The sequence below is a fragment of the Pan paniscus genome, chromosome 3, assembly GCF_029289425.2.
Source record: "Pan paniscus chromosome 3, NHGRI_mPanPan1-v2.0_pri, whole genome shotgun sequence".
NCBI classification, from domain to species: Eukaryota; Metazoa; Chordata; class Mammalia; order Primates; family Hominidae; genus Pan; species Pan paniscus.
The window spans coordinates 46,551,189-46,576,494 of record NC_073252.2 but is presented as its reverse complement, the minus strand read 5'-3'; the positions used below and the strand labels follow the sequence as shown (position 1 = coordinate 46,576,494).

The 25,306-nt window shown below is 43.8% G+C and overlaps 1 protein-coding gene and 2 pseudogenes across 5 annotated transcripts in view; 2 read left to right on the top strand and 1 right to left on the bottom strand.

Annotated features, from left to right (window-relative positions):
- Positions 1–25,306, top strand: part of GPAT3 (glycerol-3-phosphate acyltransferase 3) — a 118,738-nt gene that overhangs the window by 339 nt on the left and 93,093 nt on the right. For 2 of the 5 annotated variants that reach the window (XM_063603762.1, XM_055111319.1), the window contains exon 2: positions 4,883–4,999. The exons of 2 other annotated variants lie outside the window; for them this stretch is intronic. The gene's annotated coding sequence lies outside the window, so the exon portion shown is untranslated. The remainder of the gene's footprint in view (positions 1–4,882; positions 5,000–25,306) is intronic. One more of the 5 variants, XM_055111317.1, reaches the window with a different exon arrangement.
- Positions 10,439–16,771, top strand: LOC106634686 (large ribosomal subunit protein eL30-like; annotated as a pseudogene).
- Positions 20,965–23,427, bottom strand: LOC129397591 (transcription factor NF-E4-like; annotated as a pseudogene).

Sequence of the window (25,306 nt, the reverse complement as noted above, 5' to 3'; positions counted from 1 at the left end):
AGCTGAACCAAATACTCCTTCGGAAGCCAAAAAAGCTTGGGTATGAGTGGAGATAAGGAGAAATAGTAGATGAGAGTAAAGGAATAAATAAATGGGTTATATAATGAGGGAAATCCAATATTCATTAAGACCTCCAAAGAAACTCAAAGCAAGGGATGATATTGTCTCTTATCTTAATTATATCAGATGCCTGAAATAATGAAGATATATATTGCTAAGAACTCTGCTTTTGAAACCTGAAAAGATCAAATGGAAGCCTGAGTGGCCACACCCTGGGAGGCATTTTCTTTTCTTTTTCTTCTTTTTTTTTTTTTTTGAGACGGAGTCTCGCTCTGTCTCCCAGGCAGGAGTGCAGTGGAGTGATCTTGGCTCACTGGAAGCTCCACCTCCTGGGTTCACGCCATTCTCCTGCCTCAGCCTCCTGAGTAGCTGGGATTACAGGCGTCCGCCACCACGCCCGGCTAATTTTTTGTATTTTTAGTAGAGACAGGGTTTCACCGTGTTAGCCAGGATGGTCTTGATCTCCTGACCTCATGATCCACCGACCTCGGCCCCCAAAGTGCTGGGATTACAGGCGTGAGCCACCGTGCCCGGCCTGGCATTTTCATATGATAGGCTGATGGACTGGACAGGTTATTAGTAATTGAATGGGGTTTTAGAAATGTGCAACTATCTTTTAACTCTTATGATTCTTTGCTATAAGGAATCAGTAGTCAAAGATCAAGGATTTGTCTGTAGTATAGTAAAAAAGAAAATAAATATTTAGTCTTTGTCCTGAGTTCCTGGCGTGGGAGCTTCTAAAACCTTAGGAATTTACTGGTTTTTGTATGCTAAAGAATGACTCATGGGAGAGTGTATTCGTCCCTTCTTGCACTGCTATAAAGAAATACCTGGCCGGGAACAGTGGCTCATACCTATAATCCCAGCACTTTGGGAGGCTGAGGTGGGCAGATCACCTGAAATACGAGTTTGAGACCAGCCTGACCAACATGACAAAACCCCATCTCTACTAAAAATACAAAAATTAGCCAGGCCTGGTGGCATGCGCCTGTAATCCCAGCTACTTGGAAGGCTGAGGCAGGAGAATCACTTGAACCTGGAAGGTGGAGGTTGCAGTGAGCCGAGATCCTTCCACTGCACTCCAGCCTGGGCAACAGAGTGAGAATCTGTCTCAAAAACAAACAAACAAACAAAAAGATTGGGCACAGTCACTCATGCTTGTAATTCCAGTGTTTTGGGAGTCTGAGCAGAGAGTATGGCTTGAGGTCAGGAGTTTGAGACCAGCCTGGGCAACATAGCAAGACTCTATGTCTTCAAAAACTTTAAAAAATTAGGCCAGGTGCGGTGGCTCATGCCTGTAATCCCAGCACTTTGGGAGGCCAAGACGGGTGGATCACGAGGTCAGGAGTTGGAGACCAGACTGCCAATATGATGAAACCCCGTCTCTACTAAAAATACAAAAATTAGCTGACCATGGTGGTAGGCACCTGTAATCCCAGCTACTTGGGAGGCTGAGGCAGGAGAATCACTTGAACCCAGGAGGCGGAGGTTGCAGTGAGCTGAGATCACGCCACTGCACTCTAGCCTAAGTGACAGAGCAAGACTCCATCTCAAAACAAAAACAAACAAACAAACAAAAAATTAGTCCAGGTGTGGTGGCTCGTGCCTGTAATCCCAACTCATGCCAGTAATCCCAGCACTTTGAGAGGCCAAGGCAGGTGGATCACCTGAAGTCGGGAGTTCGAGACCAGCCTGGCCAACATGGTGAAACCCTGTTTCTACTAAAAATACAAAATTAGCGAGGTGTGGTGGTGTGTGCCTGTAATCCCAGCTACTCGGGAAGCTGAGGCAGAGGTGCTTGAACCCAGGAGGCCAAAGGTGCAGTGAGGCAAGATTGTGCCACTGCCCTCCAGCCTGGGCAACAGAGTGAGACTCTGTCTCAAAAAAAAAAAAAAAAAAAATTAAAAAAGTGAGTTGGCCAGGCACGGTGGCTCACACCTGTAATCCCAGCAATTTAGGAGGCTGAGGTGGGAGGATCGCTTGAGCCCAGGAGGCAGAAGTTGCAGTGAGCTGAGATCATGCCACTGTACTCCAGCCTGGGCCAGAACCAGTTTCAAAAAAAAAAAAAAAAAAAAATCAGTCAAGTGTGGTAGTGCACACCTGTAGTCCCAGCTACTGGGGAGGCTGAGGCGGGAGGATTGCTTGAGTCCAGGAGCTTGAAGCTGGAGTGAGCTTTGATTGTGCCACCTCAGCCTGGGAAACAGAATGAGACCTTGTCTCTTAAAAAAAAAATTAGAAAGAAGAATAACTATGAAAATAAGAGAAATATTTTAGCTGCTATATTAGAATCATTTTAATGATAGAGTTGATTGCTTCAGAAGGATGTGCTTGCTTGCTTAAATTGGGATCCAATAATATTCATCTCTGTTAAATTTTTGGTATTCTATTTTAAATAGGAGGGTTAATGGAACCTCAAATAATTGCAAGAAAAAACTGTATCTTTTACTTTTCTATTTGAATTTTTAGATATTGAATTTTTTCGCATGAAAAGGATAAGAATATGATTTTTAAGTAATGATTTCACTCACAACAGATCAACTTTTAAACAAATATGCTTGCAAATAAATGAGTATCATAAAGGGAAATATATCTTATCTTCATAGCATATTATTAATTATACTATTTATTCAAAATGAATGGAGAATGTGATGGCCATGTACATGCTCCACTCTGGTTGAACCTGCTGGGGGAGCCACGGTTGGCAGAAAGCCTCCCCCTTCAGCTCCTGTGAGCATTGCTGCCCTCTAACCTTCCCTGCCACAGCGTCAGTGACCATGGTGGGGTATTAACACAGGCCCATTCTTATAAGATGCAGGATTCCTGTAGTGGGACTTTGGCTCAAGGACTCTCCATCAGCCTGGCTAAGATTATGTTAGCTTGCACTGAAGTCTGAGACTCCTATCCTTCCCTTCCTCCTTTCCCAGGTGTCAGATAGGCATGGTTTTCTGCAGCCTCTCCTTGCTTACTCCTGCTCTCTTCCCTTTATCTTTCACAGACATTTCCCCAATAGGTCTCTCTCTTGCACATGGACTCCTGTCTTTGTGTCTGCTTTTCAGAGCATCAAAAGTGAAACAAAGTGCTTGCTTTTCCATATCACCTATAAAGGGCTTTCAGAGCCATAAAGATCACATTTTCAAATATCTGCCAATTAAAAAAAACTTCAAATACAAACATACTCAAAATATAATATGATGAATTTCATTTTTTAATTATAGACATGATTTATTTCTAATGGTGAACAAGTATTATTTTATTTATTTTATTTTATTTTATTTTTTTTAAGACAGGATCTCAATCCTGTTGCCCAGGCTGGAGTACAGCTGTGTGACCATGGCTTACTGCAGCCTCCACCTCCCAGGGTCAAGCGATTCTCCCACCTCAGCCTCTTGAGTAGCTGGGATTACAGGTGCACGCCACCATCCCTGGCTAATTTTTTGATGGTTTGTTGAGATGGGGAGGTCTCACTATGTGGCCCAGGCTGGTCTCAAACTCTCGAGCTCAAGCAATCCTCCCGCCTCAGTCTCTCAAAAGGCTAGGATTACAGGAGTGAGCCACTGCACATAGATAAGTATTATTTGTTAAGGCTATGTTATCTGGGAAATACTATTATAAACACATTTTGTTTTCTTTGTAATATTTTTGTGTATTAAAAACGTAATGAGAGTTTTAAAAATCTCTGATAAAACTTGATATAACTCTAAGATTATAGACACAGAAATAAATTTATCTGAGATTCCAGGGAAATTTGAAGATGTATTAATGTGATAACATTCCAACTTGTTATTATTTCATTCCATCTGTTAAAGAGGCATAAGGAAAATTACACAAACACCGTTAAGAAATATGCCCCCTCAGGATGCACCTCTACCTGGTGACCTGCAGGGGACACTGTGATAGTAGTTCTGAAGGAAAAGGCCTTTGATTGGGGTTCAGAGATTATTATTATGTAACAATAGTTAATAGGGCCTAATCTGTTATAATGTGTTAAAATAGGCTACTTTGAAAATCCATGGTGATTTAGTAAAAATGACTTAAATGATGTATCTTGGATAAGAATCATTGGTTTTTTTTTTTTTTTAAAAATACCCTTGCACATCCACAAATATAAAAACAATAGAACTCTGGCAAAGGAGATAAAGTAACTGCAGAAATAGTAGTGCTGACTGATGCTTTAAGAATTATTGCAGACAGGGTTAAGAAGCTAATTTGAATTCCAACAGAGTCCTCCTTAGGATAAATTCCAAGAGCAAAGTAAAAGTTTCAGCAGTGTGTCAGTTCAGCTAATCCTGAGAAGGCATTCAGATAGAAAATTCCAAGAGGCATTAGTTTGATCTGAGCTTGTATGGACAACTCTAGGTATAAGGTTGTTTCTGGTAGAAAATTAATTTCTATAGCTTCAGTGAATAATTTACACTAGTTTAAATAATGAATAAGTGACTGGCTTGGGTTAAACAAAAAAAGCACCTGCCTCTGGGTGAGGTGGCTCACACCTGTAATCCCAACTACTAGAGTGGCTGAGGTGGGAGGATTACTTGAGCCCAGGAATTCAATGTTACAGTGAGTTATGATGGCACCACTGCACTTTAGTCTGGGCAACAGAGCAACGTGCTGTCACAAACAGACAAAAAGTATGTTATATATTTATATAATGAAATAAGAGAAAGTTCCCATAATCCTTCCATCCAAAGATATTACAGTGAATGGTTTGGCTTATATTCTTTCAGGTTTTTATCTATTCATATGTGTATTAATGTATATAGGTATTTGTGTATATTTTGATTATTATATTATATTACATTATATTTATTTATTTTTTTGAGAGATTCTCACTCTGTTGCCCAGGCTAGAGTGCAGTGGCACTATCTCGGCTCACTCCAGCCTCTACCTCCCGGGTTCAAGCGATTCTCCTGCCTCAGCCCCCAAGTAGCAGAGACTACAGGTGAGCACCATTCCCAGCTAATTTTGTATTTTTAGTAGAGACGGGGTTTCGCCATACTGGCCAGGCTGGTCTCGAACTCCTGAGCTCAGGTAATCCTCCTGCCTTGGCCTCCCAAAGTGCAGGGATTACAGGTGTGAGTGAAAATCATTTAAAAATGAAAATCTATTTTCACTTTTAAAAATACATATTATACTTTATTATTAATTTTTGTAATTTAAACTTATTAATGGGGTTCAGGACACACCACCCCAAAATAGGACTGTAGAATCCAGAATGTGCTATCCCAAATATGCCTCTTTGTCATAAGAATTATTTTGAGCTGGTTATTTTGAGAAACGACAGACATAGGAGAAGTTCTGGAAAGTTACCCTTTTGTAAGAGAAATTTAAAGCTATAAAGGAAATATCTATTTGTAAGTGTATCTCCCTCTCTGAATCAGGAAGAGAAGGACGACTAAATCTTTAGAGACTTAATCATTGGAAAAGGCATCACCTTAATCTGTATTAAAAAAACTTACCCTGGATTTATGATATCTTTCCTGGCCATGTCATCTTTTTTTTTTTTTTTTGAGACTAGGTTTTGCTCTGTTGCCCAGCTTCTCACTACAGCCTCAGTCTCCTGGGTTCAAGTGATCCTCCCGCCTTGGCCTGCCAAAGTGTTGGGATTAGGTATTATAGTTGTGAGCCACTGTACCTGGCATTTTGGTTCTTAATTATTGAACTGCTGGGCATAGTTGGGCACAGCTAAGTGTTTCCTGGATTTTTTTTTCTTTCCCCAGGAAGATTCTCATCTCTTAAAGGGCAAAAATCTTGCTTTCCATTTTCCTTATGGTCATGAATTCACAGCTATTGACTGCCTGCTTTACATCAGGCACTGTGCTAGTTGCCGGAGGTACACTGAATAACAAAATAGAGATAGTGCCTGCCCTAATAGTATTTATAATCCAGTGGGGGAAAGGAAAATTACATACATCATCTCTCATATGATGACATAATTACGATTCTAATAAATACGTAGTAGGAAAAATAGAAAACTAGAAGCAAGGGTAACTGAGATACCCACTCCCCTATTGCTGGGATCAGAGAAAGTCTTCTCAAGGACCTGGATACTTGGGAAAAGGAAAAGAAGTGGGGAAGAGTGTTCTCAGTTAAAGGAACACCATGTGTGAACACCCTGAGGTAATTAGAAGATTCTAAAACCTGGAGTGTGGGAGGGAGGGAGGCAGGAGGTAAAAGCTGGCTAGTGAGAAGGGCCAGACCATGCTGGCTGTTGTAGCATAGGATTTTAGAATTTGTCTTTTTGGTTTTGAAACAAGGTTTCACTTTGTTGTCCAGGCTGTGGTGCAGTGGCACGATCATCGTTCGCTGCAGCCTCAACCTCCCTGGGTTCAGGTGTTTCTGCCCCTTCAGCCTCCTGAGCAGTTGGGACTACAAGCATGCAACACCACACCAGGCTAATTTTTGTAGCAATAGGATTTCGCCATGTTTCCCAGGCTGATCTCCAACTCCTGGGCTCCAGCAATCGTCCCGCCTTAGCCTCCCAAAATGTTGGGATTACAGGTGTAAGCCAACACGCCCGGCCCAGAATTTATCTTAAAAGAGTGGAAACAGCCAGGTGCGGTGGCTCACACCTGTAATCTCAGCCCTTTGGGAGGCCAAGGCGAGTGGATCACCTGAGGTCAGGAGTTTGATACTAGCCTGGCCAATGTGGCAAAACCCCGTCTCTACTAAAAATACAAAAAATTAGCCGAGAGTGGTGGCAGGCATCTGTAATCCCAGCTACTTGGGAGGCTGAGGCAGGAGAGTCACTTGAACCCAGGAAGCAGAGGTTGCAGTGAGCCGAGATAGTGCCACTGCCCTCTAGCCTGGGAGACAGAGCAAGACTGTGTCTCAAAAAAAAAAAGAAAAAAAAAAGAAAAGAAAGAAAGAAAAAAAAGGCCATGCGTGGTGGCTTACGCCTGTAATCCCAGCATTTTGAGAGGTCAAGGTGGGCGGATCACAAGGTCAGGAGATCGAGACCATCCTGGCTAACATGGTGAAACCCTGTCTCTACTAAAAATACAAAAAATTACCTGGGTGTGGTGGCATGCACCTGTAGTCCCAGCTACTCAGGAGGCTGAGGCAAGAGAATTGCTTGAACCCAGGAGGTGGAGGTCGCAGCGAGCTGAGATCACGCCACTGCACTCCAGCCTGGGCGACAGAGCAAGACTCAATCTCAAAAAAAAAAAAAAAACAACATTGTGGAAATGGCCGGTGGCCCAGGCCTGTAATCCTAGCACTTTGGGAGGCCGAGGCCAGGAGTTGGAGACCAGCCTCACTAACATGGTGAAACCCCATCTCTATTAAAAATACAAAAATTAGCCAGGCATGGTGTCAGGCACCTGTAATCCCAGCTACTCCAGAGGCTGAGGCACGAGAATCGCTTAAGCCTGGGAGGCAGAGGTTGCAGTGAGCTGAGATTGCACCACTGCATTCCAGCCTGGGCAACGGAGTGAGACTCTGTCTAAAAAAAAAAAAAAAAAAAAAAATATATATATATATATATAAACATGTTTATATATATATTTTATATATGTTGATATATATGTTTATATATAAATATTTTTAAAAATTATATATAATTTTTATAAGTATATTTATATATAAATATGTATAAATTATATAATTTTTATAAGTATATTTATATATAAATATATATAAATTATATATAAATATTTAAAATATATAAACATGTTTATACATTATATGTTTATATATATTTTATATATAGTTTTTATATTTTTATATATAAATATATATTTATGTTTTATATATAAACATATATAAAATATATAAACACATATATAATATATATAAACATATATATAAAAAACATACTTAAAAAAATTATAAAAAGATACTGAATGGGCTGGATGTGGTGGCTCACGCCTGTAATCCCAGCACTTTGGGAGGCCAAGGTGGGAAGATCAGTTGAGGTCAGGAGTTCGAGACCAGCCTGGTCAATACAGTGAAACCCCATCTCTATTAAAAATACGAAAATTAGCCAGGTATGGTGGCACATTCCTGTAATCCCAGCTACTAGGGAGGCTGAGGCAGGAGAATTGCTTGAACCCAGGAGGCAGAGGTTGCTGTGAGCCAAGATCGCTCCACTGCACTCCAGACTGGGTGACAGAGCCAGACTCTGTCTAAAAAAAAGAATACTGAATGGATAGAAGCTAAAAATGCTACAAAACTCATCTAATTAGTTGCTGTCAATATTACATGTTTTTTTCGTTTTTTAAAAAATAATAATTGTATACATTCATGGGCTACGTAATGTTTTTTTTTGGTGGGGGACGGAGTCTCGCTCTTTTGCCCAGGCTGGAGTGCAGTGATGCAATCTGGGCTCACTGCAACCTCCGTCTCACAGGTTCAAGCAATTCTCCTGCCTCAGCCTCCCGAGTAGCTGGGACTACAGGTATGCATCACCACGCCTGGCTAATTTTTTGTATTTTTAGTAGAGACGGGGTTTCACCGTGTTAGCCAGGATGGTCTCGATCTCCTGACCTCTTGATCTGCCCGCCTCACCTCCCAAAGTGCTGGGATTACAGGCGTGAGCCACGGCGCTCGGCCCTACATAATGTTTTAATACAAACAATGCATAGTGATCAGATCAGGGTAATTAGCATATTGGTAATTTCAAAGATTTATCATTTCTTTGTGTTGACAACATTTAATATTGTAAGAATTAAAGAAAGAGGAGAGAAACACAAAGGATGGCTTTTCAGTCAACAGGAGCAGGTTTATTTTAAATAAACCTGAGAAGGGCGGTTGGCTGAGTTAGGTCAGAGCCACACTCTCTTACAGACTAAGAGTTTCTAAAGATTCAGGATAGGAGAGTTTATAAGAGGCTTGGACTGCTTCTGTGTCTCTTTCTTGTGCTTATCTGGGAGGGACAGTTGCGTTTCTATTCCCATACACCTTTTTGCAGCTGCAGGCATATCCCCCAAGTCTGCTTTTAGCTTCTCTATCTTAGTGTTCCTGAAGGGAAAGAAAAGTGCTTATTAAGGCCCACTGTTTTACTGGGGCCCATTGTATGAGGGTGAAGTTTGGCAGTTACCCAAGAGACTTTCTCCTCACCTCCCTCTGTGCCCAAGCGGTCTTATCTGTGTTTTACTGTCTGCTCTTTCTGGCTGCTTGTAGTTAGAAGAGAAGTGATTTCCTTGAAATGCATGAGGCTAGAAAGGGAGCTGGAACTTAAAGTGGTGGTGTTTGTCCGAGATGACGGTGCTCCTGCTCTAGCAAATATCCTGCCAGGCGTAGTGGCTCACGCCTGTAATCCCAGTACTTTGGGAGGCGGAGGCCGGGGGATCACCTGAGGTCAGGAGTTTGAGACCAGCCTGGACAACATGGTGAAACCCCATCTCTACTGAAAATACAAAAATTAGCTGGGCATGGTGGTGCACACCTGTAATCCCAGCTACTTGGGAGGCTGAGGCACTAAAATTGCTTGAACCGGGGATGTGGAGGTTGCAGTGAGCCAAGATTGCACCACTGCCCTCCAGCCTACGTGACAGAGCAAAACTCCATCTTAAAACACACACACACACACACAAACACACACACACACAGAGCAACATTCAATATCCTCTCTTCTAGCTATTTGAAACTATACAACGCATTATTGTTAATTATAAGCAACCTGCAATGCTGCAGAGCACTAGAACTTACTCCTCCTATCTAGCTGTAATTTCGTATCCTTTAGCAAATCTCTACCTATCCTCCCCTTCCCAGTCTCTAATATCCTCTGGTTCCACATTTTACTTCTATTAGATCAACTTTTTTTAGCTTCCACATGTGGGTGAGAATATGCAGTATTTAACTTTCTGTTAAGATCATTTGCCTACTTTATAATCAGACGTTTTCTTGTTTTGTTTTTTGCTATTGAGATGTTTGAACTCTTTGTATCTTCTGGATATTAATCCCCTGTGGGATGAGTAGTCTGCAAATATTTTCTCTGATCCTGTAGGTCGTCTTTTCACTCTCTTGATTGTTTCCTCTGCCGTGCAGAAGATTTTTAGTTTGATATAATCCCATTTGTTTATTTTTGCTTCTGTTGTCTGTGCTTTTGAGGTCTTATTCGTAGAACCAAGCCTGGTGACATATTGATTTTGAACTTAGAGCTTCCAGAACTGTGAGAAAGTACATTTCTGTTTTTTAAACCACCCAGTCTAATGTAACAATAATATATTTAGATACCTTTTGACTTCTCTCCCTGCCCCCACCAAATATCTAATGGTCAGAATAAATAATAACAGGGAAGACAAACATGTTTTGTTTTGTTTGAGAATGAGATGCACCTGATCATAGTGGATTTTAAGCTCTTTTTGTAGATATACTAGCGAATGGCTGGATGTCTTTTTTCATAATTATTACACTAGGATCACATACTAGTTAGTAACTTCAAATAGGGCAGTCAGATAGGCTTCACGTGCCTCCTTCAAGCACCAAAAGCTATACTCTGGAAACTCCAAGATCAGTGTTAAAGTCCTACACAATTTCTCACACGAGATGCTGGATGAGACATTTGAAAAATAAAAGTTTAGTGAACTTCTAACAATGTCTGGTTTCAAGGAATGCCAGAGTGCCAGGCCTGTAGTGATAAGATTTCTTCACTCCCTGGTTGATTTGCAGGCAATCAGCTTAGAAAGAGCTGTGGTATAGAAAACTTGTTCCTTACCAGCCCCCTGCCTTTTGCCTGGAGCTCAGCAAGCTAGAGGTGGCATTGATACCAGAAAGAGATGGCTGAGCAGCTGCAAACACAACTGAGAGAGGATCTGGGCTATGTAAATTTTATTTCAAAATAAATTGCTACCTTCACAAAGTTGTGGAAAAGTTACTGCATTTAGATGTGACAATTAGGCTAGGTGCAGTGGCTTACACCTTAATCCTACCACTTCGGGAGGCCGGAGTAGGAAGATTGCTTGAGCATAGGAGTTAAGAGGCTACAGTGAGCTATGACTGTACCACTGTACTACAGCCTGGGCAATGGAGCAAAAACTTGTCTCTTGGAGAAAAAGAAGGAAAAGAAAAGAGGAGAGGAGAGAGAGGAAGAAAGAAGAGAGGGAAAGAAAGAAAAAGGAAAGAAAGAAAGAAAAAGGAAAGAAAGAAAGAAAAAGAGAGAGAGAGAAAGAAGGAAAAAAAGGAAAATGGACTCTCTATGTCCTGTGGGTTCATGCTAAAAAGTTAAAAAACAAAATAAAATAAGGACAAATTCTTTGATAGCTGTTTAAAGAGACAGATAGGAAATACATATAATGATCTTATATATTACTGTGTGTGGTAGTTTGTCTGCAAACATGGCCATCAACAATTTCTCCTACCCTATGCACTCATGCTGCTTCTCCCATCAAGTAGTCTATTTTCCCTTCCTTTTAACTGAGGTGGCCTTGTGACTTCCTTTAATCAATACAATGCATCCTGTGTGACTCTGCCACTTCCACACTTAGGCTTTAAGTGTTCTGGAAGCTTCCACCTTCAACATCTTTGAAGTCAGCCACTGTGCTGTACAAAAGCTCAGGCCAGACCACTGAATGATGAGAGCCATGTGGAGAGACACTCTAGAAGATGAGCTTCTCTGGAATGGTTTGGCCCCAGGTGTGCTTCGGGCTGAACATAGCCTCATGAGTGACTTCAAATACAACAAGTGGAGTGGAAGAACCACCCAGCTAAATTCAGTCAACCTGCAGAATCAAGAGAAATAATAGATCATTGTTATTTTAAGCTACTAAATTTTAGAGTGTTTTTTTTTATGAAGCAAGAAAAAACTAAAATATCTTGTTTAAATGTTTATTTTTATTTTTTTGAGACAGTCTTGCTCTGTCACCCAGGCTGAAATGCACTGGCACAATCTCAGCTCACTGCAACCTATACCTCCCAGGTCCAAGCAATTATCGTGCCTCAGCCTCCCGAGTAGCCAGCATTAAAGGCATGCACCCCCATGCCCAGCTCATTTTTGTATTTTTAGGAGAGTCAGGGTTTTGCCATGTTGGCCAGGCTGGTCTTAACTCCTGACGTCAAGTAATCTGCCAGCCTTGGCCTCCCAAACTGCTGGGATTACAGGCGTGAGCCACCACACCCAGCCTAAATGTTTATGGTTTTTTTGGTTTGTTTGTTTGTTTTTGAGATGGAGACGCGCTCTGCCGCCCAGGCTGGAGTGCAATGGTGCGATCTCGGCTCACTGCAACCCCTTCCTCCCAGGTTCAAGTGATTCTCCTGTCTCCGCCTCCCCAGTAGCCAGGATTACAGGCACATGCTGCCACGCCCGGCTAATTTTTTGTATTTTTCAGCAGAGACGGGGTTTCACTGTGTTGCCCAGGCTGGTCGAGAACTCCTGAGCTCAGACGATCCACCCGCCTCAGCCTCCCAAAGTGCTAGGGTTACAGGCATGAGCCACCGTACCTGGCCATTTATGTATTTTTCAGTCTCCTGAGTGGCTAGGACTATAGACATCCACCACCAGTCAGCTAATTAAAAAAAATTTTTTTTGTAGACATGGGGTCTTGGTGTGTTGCCCAGGCTGGTCTGGAACTCCTGGCTTCAAGTGATCCTCCCACCTTGGCCTCCCAAAGTTCTGGGTTTACAGGCATGGGCCACGTGCCCAGCCATCTGCTGTTCTTAATCCATGAGACTGTGATGATAATTTGGGACATACGGTCTCCAAAGAGAAAGAAGCTGGATGGCTCATGGCCTGACAATTGATGTAGCTTTACTGAATGCTTTACAGATACGGAAAGCTAAGAGTAATGCAAAACTACAAGGGCTACATAGTACTCCATGGAGTATATGTATCACATTTTCTTTATCTAGTCTTCCATTGATGAGAGCATGTCCTTTGCAAGAATATGGATGGAGCTGGAGGCCATTATGTTACTGGTGGAAGGTATCTGAGTTACTGGTGGCAAATCTGTACGGGTCTGCAGCAACCTCAATTCTTACCTCCTCAGAAGAAAGAATTCAACTGAGAGGTATAAGGCAGAAAAGGAGACCGAAACAAATTTCAGAGCAGGAGTGGAAGTTTATTTAAAAGGCTTTAGAACAGGAAAGAAAGAAAAGGAGAGTAGGCTTGTAAGAGACCCAAGCAGGCACTGAGATCAAGTGTGGTGTTTAACCTTGACCCTGGAACTTTATAGGCTGGCTTTCCCATGACTCTTCCCTTAGGATGGGCTGCCCACACACACAGCGCCCTCCTTATCTTTGGGTGCATGTGTTTAGGAAGTTGTACACATGCCCATCTGAAGCTTTCTCCCCTTTTTCGGTGGTGTTTTCTTGGAGGGTCATACTTCACCATTTTGTCTCTTAATGCGCATGCCTGGGAAGTTGCTTCACCCTGGTGTCTGTATTCAATTAACACCTTAGTGCAAAAGGTGTGGACCATCAGGAAATGGCCTCTCCCTGGCACCGGCTGCCAATTTATCACTTTTAGAGAGGTGATGTGATAATTACTGAACCATCATCCACATTCCTAGTGGGTTGGGGAGTCTTCTCCTGCCCCCCACCCACCCGCACTCATGCCTAACTACCTGTAACAATTATCCTTAGCAAACTAATCCAGGAACAGAAAACTGAATATGCATGTTTTCACTAACAAGTAGTAGCTAAATGAGGAGAACACATGAACACAAAGAAGGGAACAACAGACACTGGGGTCTACAGGAGGGTGGAGGGTGGGAGGAGGGACAGGATCAGGAAAAATAACTAATGGGTACTAGGCTTAATACCTGGGTGATGAAATAATCTGTACACCAAACCCCCATGACGCAGACTTACCTATGTAACAAACCTGCACACGTATCCCTGAACTTAAAATTAAAGTTTTTTATTTTACTTATTTATTTATTTTTTAGACAGAGTCTCGCTGTGTTGCCCAGGCTGGAGTGCAGTGGCGCAATCTTGGCACACTGCGAACCTTTACCTCCCAGGTTCAAGCGATTGTCCTGCCGCAGCCTCCCAAGTAGCTAGGACTACAGGCACCCGCCACCAGGCCTGGCTATTTTTTTTTGTATTTTTAGTAGAGATGGGTTTCACTATGTTGGCCAGGCTGGTCTTGAACTCCTGACCTGGTGATCCACCCACCTCGGCCTCCCAAAGTGCTGAGATTACAGGCGTGAGCCACTGCGCCCGGCCTAAAATTAAAGTTAAAAACAAAACAAAACAAAAAACTATAAGGGCCAGACCCTTACTCAGGGTCTTTTATGGAACTTTCTCTGACTGGCCCCAAACCAACACTGCTATAGCCCAAGTCTCAGTCCCACTACTACTGTGTGTAGCGTTAAGATTCTCTACTCTCAGAGTCTAAGCCGAATGGCAGAAGACAAGATAAAGGAAAGGTTTTCCTTCCTCCTTCTAATGAAAGGTGCACTGCCTCACATTATTTTCTGTTCTAGAATCCGTCTCCCCTCAGGATGACTGCCACACCTCCAAGGGAAGAACTGCACCATCACAGAGGGTGTGGTCTTGCCCTCCACGACTCTCTTAGACCAATTGCCTCAGAACCCATTGAACATTTCTCTTTCTTTCTTCTTTCTTCCCCTTCTTTCTTTCTTTTCTTTCTTTCTTTCCTTTCTTCCTTCCTTTCTTTCTCTTTCCTTCCTTCTTTCTTTCCTTCTTTCTTTCTTTCTTTCTTTTCTTTCCTTTCTTCTTTCTTTTCTTTCTTTCTTCTTTCTCTGTCTCTCTCTCTCCCTTTCTCTCTCTTTTTTTTTGACAGAGTCTTGCTCTGTCACCCAGGTTGGAGTGCAGTGGTGCTATCTCGGCTCACTGCAACTTCTGCCTCCCAGGCTCAAACGATTCTCATGCCTCAACCTCCAGAGTAGCTGGGATTACAGGCACTAGCCACTACGCCCGGCTAATTTTTGTGTTTTTAGTAGAGATGGGGTTTCTCCATGTTGGCCAGGCTGGTCTCGAACTCCTGGTCTCAAATGATCCACCCGCCCCAGACTCCCAACATGCTGGGATTACAGGTGTGAGCCACTGTACCCAGCCCCATTGAATATTTTGCTTAAATCTTTGGCACCCTTTAACAAGGTAATGGCATTCGATGCCATTTTAAGTAAATTAATTAACAATACATTTACATCCCAACTAAAAGAAAGTACTAGAATATATGAATGAGGATTTTGTATAAGTAGCTGAATAGTGGGATTGGGAAGTAGTATAAATAGCACTTGGAAAATCAGGTTTTAGTATACCAGTAATATATATGTCTATAGAACCCCATTATAAACCTGTTAAATTTTAGTGGGAAGTCATTAAAGCCTGCAAAAATGAGGAATGTACCCAAAAGGCAGAACCGGAGACTATGATTTTAAAAAATATTTAATGTAGGCTGTGAAGAACTTTGCATTGTGAGAACTCCTTCCTTTCTTGTTCCCTGGCTATCTTGGTGGCTGCTCTTGACTGGGGGGCATTGCATATCTAAGGCAGGAAGATGCTGGCTGCAGTGAAGATGAAAAAGTCACTAGAGTTGATAAACTCTAGATTCCAACTCATTGTGAAAAGTGGATAGTACATGCTGGGATGCAAGCAGACTCTGAATATGATCAGACAAGGCAAAGCGAAATCAGTTGACCTCACCACAACTGCCCAGCTTTGAGGAAATATAAAATAAAGTACAATGCCACACTGGCCAAAACTGGTGTCCATCACCACAGTGGCAATAATTTGGAATTGGGCACGGGGTGGGGAAAATACTACACACACTGGCTATCATTGACCCCATTCTGATATCATTAGTAGCATGCCAGAGCAGACTGGTGAAAAGTAAAACAAGCACAATTTTTCTTTTTATTTTTTTCTTTTTCTTTTTTTTTTTGTCCAGGCTGGAGTGCAGTGGCATGTGATCTTGGATCACTGCAACCTCTGCCTCCTAGGTTCAAGCAATTCTCTCTCCTGCCTCAGCCTCCCAAGTAGTTAGGATTATAGGCGCCTGCCACCATGCCCAGCTAAGTTTTGTATTTTTAATAGAGAAGGGGTTTCACCATGTTGGCCAGGCTAGTTTTGAACTCCTGACCTCAAGTGATCTGCCCGCCTTGGCCTCCCAAAGTGCTGGGATTACAGGCATCAGCCACCGTGCCCAGCCATCAAGCAAAATTTTTCTTTAATAAAACTTGCCTCAGCTTGTTTCAAACAAATATTTAACATAAAAGTGAAGTCATAATTTTTTAAGAAGAATAAACTATGGTACAAGTGGCCCAATTTCCAAAAATTAGACTCTTCCCCCAAACTTTTTTTCTTTATTAATCGGAGAAAGAAACCAGTGATATACCACTGGGCATATTTTGAAGGTTGCATATATGCTACAATATTGTCTCATGCATTTGGACTTTTCAGGTTTTTTTCTTAAGATGGTCATTTTTTTCTTCACTCATATATTTTTCATCCCTATTTCATTTTATTTATTTCTGAGATGGAGTCTCGCTTTGTCGCATTGGCTGGAGTGCAGTGGCACAATCATGGCTCACTGAAACTTTGAACTCCTAGGCTCAAGCAATCCTCTCACCTTGGCCTCCCAAAGTGCTGTGCTGGGATTACAGGTGTGATCTACTGCACCCAGCCTATTTATGTGTGTGTGTTTTTGTGTGTGCGTTTGAGACAGGGTCTTGCTCTGTTACCCAGGCGGGAGTGCAGTGGCACAATCATGACTCTGCATAGCCTCAACCTACCAGGATCCAGTGATCCTCCCATCTCAGCTTCCCAAGTAGCTGAGACCACAGGCATGTGCCACCACACCTGGCTAATAAAAAGATTTTTTTGTAGAGACAGAGTCTTCCTATGTTGCCTAAGCTCTATTTATGTTTTAAATTAATCTTTGCTCATTACTGTGGTGAGTTACTCTTCACAGAAATGCATCAGGAAATTGAAACAGACTTTTTTGTAATGTAAAAGTTGTGATTGGCTGGCTGGGGCTGGGGGCAGGGGCAGGGGCAGGAAGTGGAGAAGTACTGTGTGTCTGTTGTGTTTGTACACTATTTCATTTCATAACAAACCACTATTCTACTATATCAAAGTCATAGATTAAAAAATTTAGGCTCACAGAAGTTATTTGCTGAAGGCCATGCTCACTTCAGACCAGACATTTTGCATTCATTGTATTACATAATTTTGTCTCACTAAGGTCCTAAGAGATGCTGTACTTTTTCTGTTTAGGAAGAAACTGAGGCTTAATGCTTTCCTTCAACTCAAACTCACTGTTATCTGACTCTAAGGTCTGCACCTTCACCTGAGTTCACTGTGAGTGAACCTGTAGCCTGGGGACAGAGATCTTGTTACTGAAACACCAGTGGTTTGGTCTAGGTCCTGCTGCTTGCTGCATAGAAAGCCAATCACTGAAACGAGGAGTATTACCAAGGAAGAAAGCTTTAGTCAGATGCTGCAGGCAAGGAGATGTGAGCTCAGTCTCAAGTCCATCTCCCTGACTACTAAAATGCCAGGTTTATATATCAGGGACGAAGTGTAACAATGTGTAAGAAAACAAGAACTGGGGAGGGGCAAGGAAGCAGTCACCTGGTGCCGTGATCTGGTGACTTTCAGTTCTTTGATGCTTATATTTTGAGAGGCCTGAAGGACCTTTCCTGAGGAAGGAACTCTGATAAAATAAATATAACCTTCAAGCTGAGACCAGAAGGGTCAATTTCTGTGTTAATCAAAAACAATAGTCTATGAGACTATTGGGCCAGTTTCAATCTTTTTTTTTTTTGGAGCAACATGCTGTTTTAATGAGCACTTGGGTGCAGGCAGGCTGAGGCCTAAAATGGTGTCAGCCCCAAGTGAAGATGAGGCAAAGATTTTATAAACAGGAAGTGTCCTAGTCTGACGTAACTGCTACGTTGTACCTGGATGGCCTCTTTCTTGAGCTTCAGGCGTACATGACTTCCGGCCGGCTCTCTTCTTGCTTCTGCTATCTTGCTGACACACACTGCTGATGCAAGTGGCCTTGCGCCTTGGGACTGGGCCTGAGCAGGCAGGAGTCACCCATCCCCTTAAGCTTTCAGGCCCTGGGGAGAATCTTACACTCTTGTCTATTTGGTTATAGCAAAGGGAAAAGGAATGACTTTCTCAATAACTACCTCAGGCATGACATAGGGGGTGGCGTGGGCACCTTGGAAAAAGAAAACCTTAATTTTTTGGGTATTCTTGAGAGATGGGTTGGTAGCCACCATGTCGTTGTAGCAGGAGCATTGTTTGGATTGTCTGGAAACACATCTGTGCCTGCAAGACAGTTACGTTGAGAGGACAAGGCGGTGTTGACAGGGAGAGGCATGGCCTCATTTGCTGCTTCACAAATGAAAGACCATGTCTGGATTAAGGAAGCGAGGTAATTCTTGAGTGGCTCAGAGTCTGGTAAGGGTGGAGGCCGCAAAACAAAAGTTTGGCCATACATGATTTCAAAGGGACTATAAAAAGAGGATGTCTTTGGTGTCGTGCAGAGTCTCATGAGGGCAAAAGGGAGATTTTTTTGTTCACGACTGGTGGGTGTCTAGAGCCAGCTTGGTGAGTTGGGCTTTAAGGACAGAGATAACTTTTTAAACTTTGCCTGAAGATTGAGGCCTGTAGGGTGTGTGGAGGACCCATTTTATACCTAAGGATGTAGAGACGCCTTGGGTAATTTGGCTGGTGAAGGCAGGTCCGTTATCGGACTGGATGGCTATTGGGAGTCCGAAACCGGGAATTATATGCATGATGAGAGTTTGTGTGACAATATTTGCACTTTCTGAAGTTTGTGAAGTTGTTGGGAATGCTTCTACCCACCCGGAGAAAGTACAGACAAAGACTAGAAGATAGCAGAGCTGTTTATCGGGTGGCATGTGAGTGAAGTCTACTTGCCAATCTTGCCCAGGTACCTGGCCCTGGGCTTGGTGGGTAGGAAAAGTCCGAGGCAGGAGGGAGCCCTGGGGTGACACTGAGTGGCAGATAGAGCAGGACTGGGTAATTTCTCAAACACGGCTGGAAAGGTGAGGACAAGTGAGAATAGGGCGGAGAAGTTGCAGGAGAGGTTTGTAACCAACATGGAAAGAGTTGTGGAGGCTTTGGAGGTGAGGAAGGCTTTGAGAGTGAGGAAGAATAAAGCTCCGTTTCTTGACATACAATGGTCCTTGCTTTTGAAGGTTTTGGGCCCCGAAGTCCTCCTTTTCTTCTGAGGAGTAAAGAGGAGAGAACAAGGATAGGGACAGAGCATGGCTGGGTTTAGATGGGAGCTGGTTAGCATGGTAATGTGGGGAGTTTCAATGAATAGAGCATACAGTTGGAGGAGCCGTGGGGCAGAGAAGAGACTTAGTACACTGTGGTGAGCCAGCACGTCTTTGATGTTATGGGTTGAATAAACTGTTAGGTTGGCATGGACAGAAAGTTTTAGGCTTTCAAGGCCTAAAAGGAGAGCAGCTGCCACCAATGCTCAGAGATAGGCAGGCCATCCGAGAACTGTGGCTTTAAGCTGTTTAGAGAGGTAGGCAACAACCTGGAGAGTGGGTCTCTTAGACTTGGTTAGAACACCTAATGCAACTCCATGCCGTTTGTCGCTATAGAGGGAGAAAGGTTTGGTGAGGTCTGGGAGAGTGAGGAGAGGGGCTGAGATGAGAGCCTTTTGGAGTAGATGGAAAGGTTGGGTAATAGGCTGTGTAGGGTTTGAAGGCCCATGGAGAGGGCCTTTAGCGGCTTGGCATAACGGTTTGGCAAGTAGAGGAAAGGAGGGAACGCAGAGCCTAAAATATCCTGCTAGTCCTAGAAAAGAGAGAATTTCTTGCTTAGTTAGTGGAGGTGGGAGGGACTGGAGGAGGGATATGCGGTCGGTTGTGAGCCCTCGGGTTAGCAGGGTAAGGGCTAGGCCTAGATAGTGAATGAGGGGGTGCATATTTGTGCTTTCTTAGGGTAGACCTGATACCCCTATTCTGCCAAGAAGTTTAAAAGAGAGAGATACTATGGGCATTGCAGTCTCTTTGGGAGGGGATACACAGGAGCAGATCATTAACACATTGAAGGAGAGTGGACGGTTTTAGGGATAAGGTACAGAGGTCACAAGCAAGGGCCTGTCTGAAAAGGTGGGCGCTGTCTCTGAAACCTTGAGGTAGTACGCACCAGGTGAGTGGACATGAAATGTGGGTGTTGGGGTTTTCCCACGTAAAGACAAAGAGGTTTTGGGAATCAGGGTGTAAAGGAATTGTGAAAAAAGCATCCTTTAAGTTTAGGACAGAAAAATGGGTGGTATTGGAGGGAACTGCGGAAAGTGAAGTACATGGGTTAGGAACTACTGGACATACTGGGAGTACAGCTTGGTTAATGAGCCTGAGGTCCTGGACTAAGTGATTAAGTTCCATCTGGCTTTTTAACAGGTAGAATTGGTGTGTTAAAAGGGGAGTTTGTTGGGCAGAGTAGATGACTGGTGAGGAGGTGAGAAATGATAGGCTTTAGGCATATGAGAGCTGCTTGGGGGATGGGATACTGCTTCTGTGATAGGAAATGGGTGGGCTGTTTAAGGGTAATGTGGACGGGGGTGTGGTGTTCTGCGACTGAGGGTGTGGAAGTATCCCAAAAAGCAGGGTTAACTACGGATGGGGGATAAGAAAAGGTTGCATGTTTTAAGGTGGGAGGTTGGAGGAGTAGAAGAAAGTTAGAAGCCCCAGAGGGGTCTGGGTTGATGTGTTGGGTACGATGGGGAACGTGGAAGTGGAGAGTATTGTGAAGTTTTGAAAGGATATCTCTGCCTAGGAGCAGAGATGGGCTCGAGGGCAGGACTAAGAAAGAGTGAGTGAAGGAAAAGGTGTTCAGGGAGCAGAAAAATGAAGTGGGGGGCTTGGGGTTTGGAGACTTCTCTATCAATTCCCACAACAGAGACTTGGGAGGACTGGATGTGTCCTGAAAAATTAGGTAAAGCAGAGTAGTAGGTTGCTTGGTATTAATTAAAAAAACATACTGGCCTACCCGCCACCATCAGGGTTACCCTTGGCTTGGATGAAGCGATGGTAGTTGCCGGGGTGTCCGTTCCAGGGCACCATCAGTCTTCAGCGGCTAGGACGATGAGATCCGGGTAGGAGGTTCTGGCCAGCTCAGGAAGGGATGGGGCAGTCCTTGCGGGGGCTGCTCACAGTCCAACTGCCAGTGGGGTCCTCTGCAGAGGGGGCACGGCTTGGTGGTCTTACTTGGGTTTGGGCATTGTTTGGACAAGTGGCCTTCATTGCCGCACTTGAAACAGGTGCCAAGTGGAGGTGGATTGCTAGGAGGCTTCTGTGTGGAGCTGTGGCCTCGTGGGCCTGCAGGGCCTCTAATGGCAGAGGCAAGCATTTGAAACTCTGCGTGTTTTTGCCTTTTACTTTCCTCATCATGATTGTTAAAGACTTTGAAGGCTAAATTAAGAAGGTCTCGTTGTGGGGTTTGAGGGCTGTCGTCAAGTTTCTGAAGCTTGCACCAAATATCGGGGGTGGATTGGGAGATGAACCGAAGGTTTAAAATGGTGGTTCCTTCTGGGCTGACTGGGTCTAGGTTGGTATATTTTCTCATGGTTTCAGTTAAATGAGAGAGAAAAAGGGCTGGGTTTTCGTCAGGACCTTGGGTGATTTCTGAAAGTTTTTCATAGTTTACCGCTTTATGGGAACCCTTTTTGAGTCCTGCAAGAAGACACACAATCATGTGGTCTTGACGGCGGCATCCAGAGGCCCCCGTTTTGATAATCCCAGTGGGGGTCCTGGTTGGGGACCCCCTTTGCACCAGTAGGCTGGGCAGGAGCTTGGTGATGAATTGTATCAGCATATACCTGAGCTAGGGTCCAGATATGGTCCCAGTCTTCTGGGGTGAGGGTGGAAGAGAGGATAATGTAGAGGTCATGCCAGGTTAGTTCATAAGACTGCATAAGGTACTGAAACTCCCAAATATAAGAGGTCGGGTCTTCTGAAAATGAACTGAGTCTTTTGTTAATTTGAGAGAGATCAGTGAGGGAGAAGGGAACATGAACTCTAACAATACCTTCAGTTCCTGCTACTTCCTGAAGGGAGCACTCTAGCACAGGCGCTGAAGTAAGAATGGGGCATGGGCCAAAGATGGCGCCTGAGCCAGTATGGGCAGGAGAGAAGGAAGAATTTGGAAGTGGTTCCTGCTGAGGGTTTGAAGGGGGAAGGGGAGTTAACAGGCAGTGGAGGATAGATAGGGGTGTAAGGTGGTGGAATGGGTTTACAAACCTCAGGAGAGGGCAGTAGAGGAGGAGAATGGGTACAGGCAATACTAGAATTGTCCTGAGGAGGGGATGGTGTAGGAAAAGAAGTGGATACAGCTGACTGGGAAGATGGTGGCTGGGAAGATGATCACTGGGAAGACGTTGGCTGGGAAAATGGCAGCTGGGAAGATGGCGGCTGAGAAGATAACAAGGAGGCTTGGGGGGTTAAAGAAGATGATTGAGAGGAAGGGGTAGGGGCTGGGAGGGGTGGACAGCAGTCAGCTGGATTGAACGAGGGAAAAAGAGGTAGGGTCGGGAGGAGAAAGGCTATCAGGGTGGTGAGAATGGAGGAGAAGTATTTGAACAGATAAGCAAGAATTGCAGAGGTCAGGTTGTGAGCTGAATGCAAAAAGGCCTGGACATAAGGAATTTCTCCCCATTTCTCCAGACGTTGGCAATAATTGCTTAAGTCAGTTAAAACTGTAAACTCGAATGTTCCATTGTGGGCCATTTGGAGAGGCAGCCTAGAGGGTTGTTTTTTGGAATGTAGGACCAGGAGTTTCCCATAACTGAGGGTAGGCTCGGGAGAACAGGGAAAAGTAGACCGTCCTGGACGGCCGGAGGGAGACAATGAAAGGAGCAATCATCACCGCTGCCTTTTTCGTTTGGGAACAGGATCAAATGGCTTAGAGGTGTCCCCCTAAGACCAGATGATCAGCAAGTGCCTGGCACACATGGGAGCCTTCTTGGACCAATGTTGGATTTTCGTACCGGAGAAACCAAGAGAAGCCGTGCAGATTTTCCCCTGTAAACCAAACCAGGCTCCCGGGGAAACTTACCAGTAGGCGAGTCCAGTGATGGATGTGCATGCACAGAGAGGTGACTGGAGGCTGAGGAGCTTCCTTTGTCGGCTACTGTGGCCTGCTTTCTGGGGTGGAGGGGTAGGTCCACAGGGGATGCAGACCTGAACCCCTCCCGGGTTTCGGCACCAGATGTAAGAGTCTTGTATCGGTCTGAACCCTGAGAGCGAGCTGACAGACAATATGGGGCGGTGTGGAGCAACATGCTGTTTTAATGAGCGCCTGGGTACAGGCAGGCTCAGGCCTAAAATGGCGTTAGCGGGCCAGTTTCAATCTTAAGCACATTGTTGACAAATAGACCACTTTCCAATTTAGGGCAGCACTATTTGCAGCTCTCTACCTTATGACCTCTTACTACAAATAAGACTTCTGCAGTGATGATCAAAACTTGGGGAAAGGGTTGCCTGAGCTGAAAGAGAAAACTAAAATATGTTTTGGAATCTCATTTTGAGTCAATTGTGAACTGTTTCTTTGTTGTGGGAAATCATGTGAATGGACCCTTTAATTGCACAAATGTAAAGCAAGCACTTATCCTTCATTTTTAGGAGGAAACTGAAAGAAAAGATTGTAGATGTTTTAGACATAAGTGGTGGGCAGTGCCAATTTTAAGTAATTGTGTATAGTTAAATGATTACTGTGCCCTGGGACTCATTTACTTCTGTGTTGAAAGATGTTTCTTGACTTTATTTACACCTGATGAGTGTGCTACAGCAAAGTAGACCTTCCCTTGGGAAGATAGGTGTGAGCTTACTCAAGAATTGCTTTAGTCTGGACAACATAGTAAGACCCTGTCTCTGCAAATTATTTATTTATTCATTGATTTATTTTATTTTATTTCTTTTTTTGAGACAGTCTCACTCTGTTGCCCAGGCTGCCGTGCAGTGGCGCCATCTCTGCTCACTACACCCTCCTCCTCCCAGGTTCAAGCAATTCTCCTGCCTCAGCCTCCCAAGTAGCTGGGATTACAGGTGCCTGGCACTGTACCTAGCTAATTTTTGTTTCGTTTTGTTTTTTTTGACGTGGAGCTTCCCTCTGTTGCCCAGGCTGGAGTGCAGTGTTGCAATCTCGGCTCACTGCAAACTGCACCTCCTGGGTTCAAGTGATTCTCCTGCCTCAGCCTCCCACATAGCTGAGATTACAGGTGCCTACCACCACACCTGGCTAATTTTTGTAGTTTTTAGTAGAGATGAGGTTTCACCATGTTGGCCAGGCTGGTCACAAACTCCTGACCTCAAGTGATCTGCCCGCCTTGGCCTCCCAAAGTGCTGGGATTACAAGCATGAGCCACCATACCCAGCCTATTTTTGTATGTTTAGTAGAGATGGAGTTTCATCACGTTGGCCATCACTGGCCAGGGTGGTCTCGAACTCCTGACCTCAGGTGATCTGCCCACCTCAGCCTCCCAAAGTGTTGGGATTACAGGCATGAGCCACCATGCCCGGCCTACAAATTATTTTAAAAATAGCCGGGCATAGTGGCACACACCTGTAGTCCCAGCTATTCAGGAGGCTGAGGCAGGAGGATTGCTTGAGCCCAGGAGGTTGAGGCTGCAGTGAGCCATGATCTTGCTACTGCACTCCAGCCTGTGTGACACAGTGAGACCCAGTTGGAAAAAGAAAAAGAAAAAAAAGAATTGCTTGCCGAAGATCAGAGATTTTGTCCTAGAGTCTTTACCTTCGACCAGGAGAGCAGTAAGGAGGGATGAGACTGGGCTTGGCATAACCCAACCTATGCTGGATTGTTGATAACTTACACATGACTATAAGACTGAGTAAATCACAATACAGTGATGCTTGCTTTAGAAATGACGGCTCTAACAGCAGAGTGGAAAATAGTTTGAAAGATGCAAAAGTGGATTCCTTCTAGGTTACTCTGTATTTATAGGCCTTTCTTCACCAGGCATGGGATCATTTTATTCATTAACCTCCTAAGATTCATCATCATATCTGGGATATATATAATATATTATGCCTTCCACATTTGCCTATGGAATAAATGGACTTTTTCATTAGGAGACTACTAATAAAGTAATTATATGTATGGAGTAAGACATCCCCAGATTGTCAGAATTTGAAAATAAGAATATTCTTTGAGAATGAGAATAATATATATATTTATTTATTGCCTATCATTTCCCCCCTCAATTACTTATTCTGAACCAAGGGGATGATTGAAACTATGCATAATGTCATTTGTAGCAATAAATCCCATCACAAAAAAACTGGTAAATGTGGTCCTGAAGAGATGTGGGGAACACCCATGAAGCTGACCT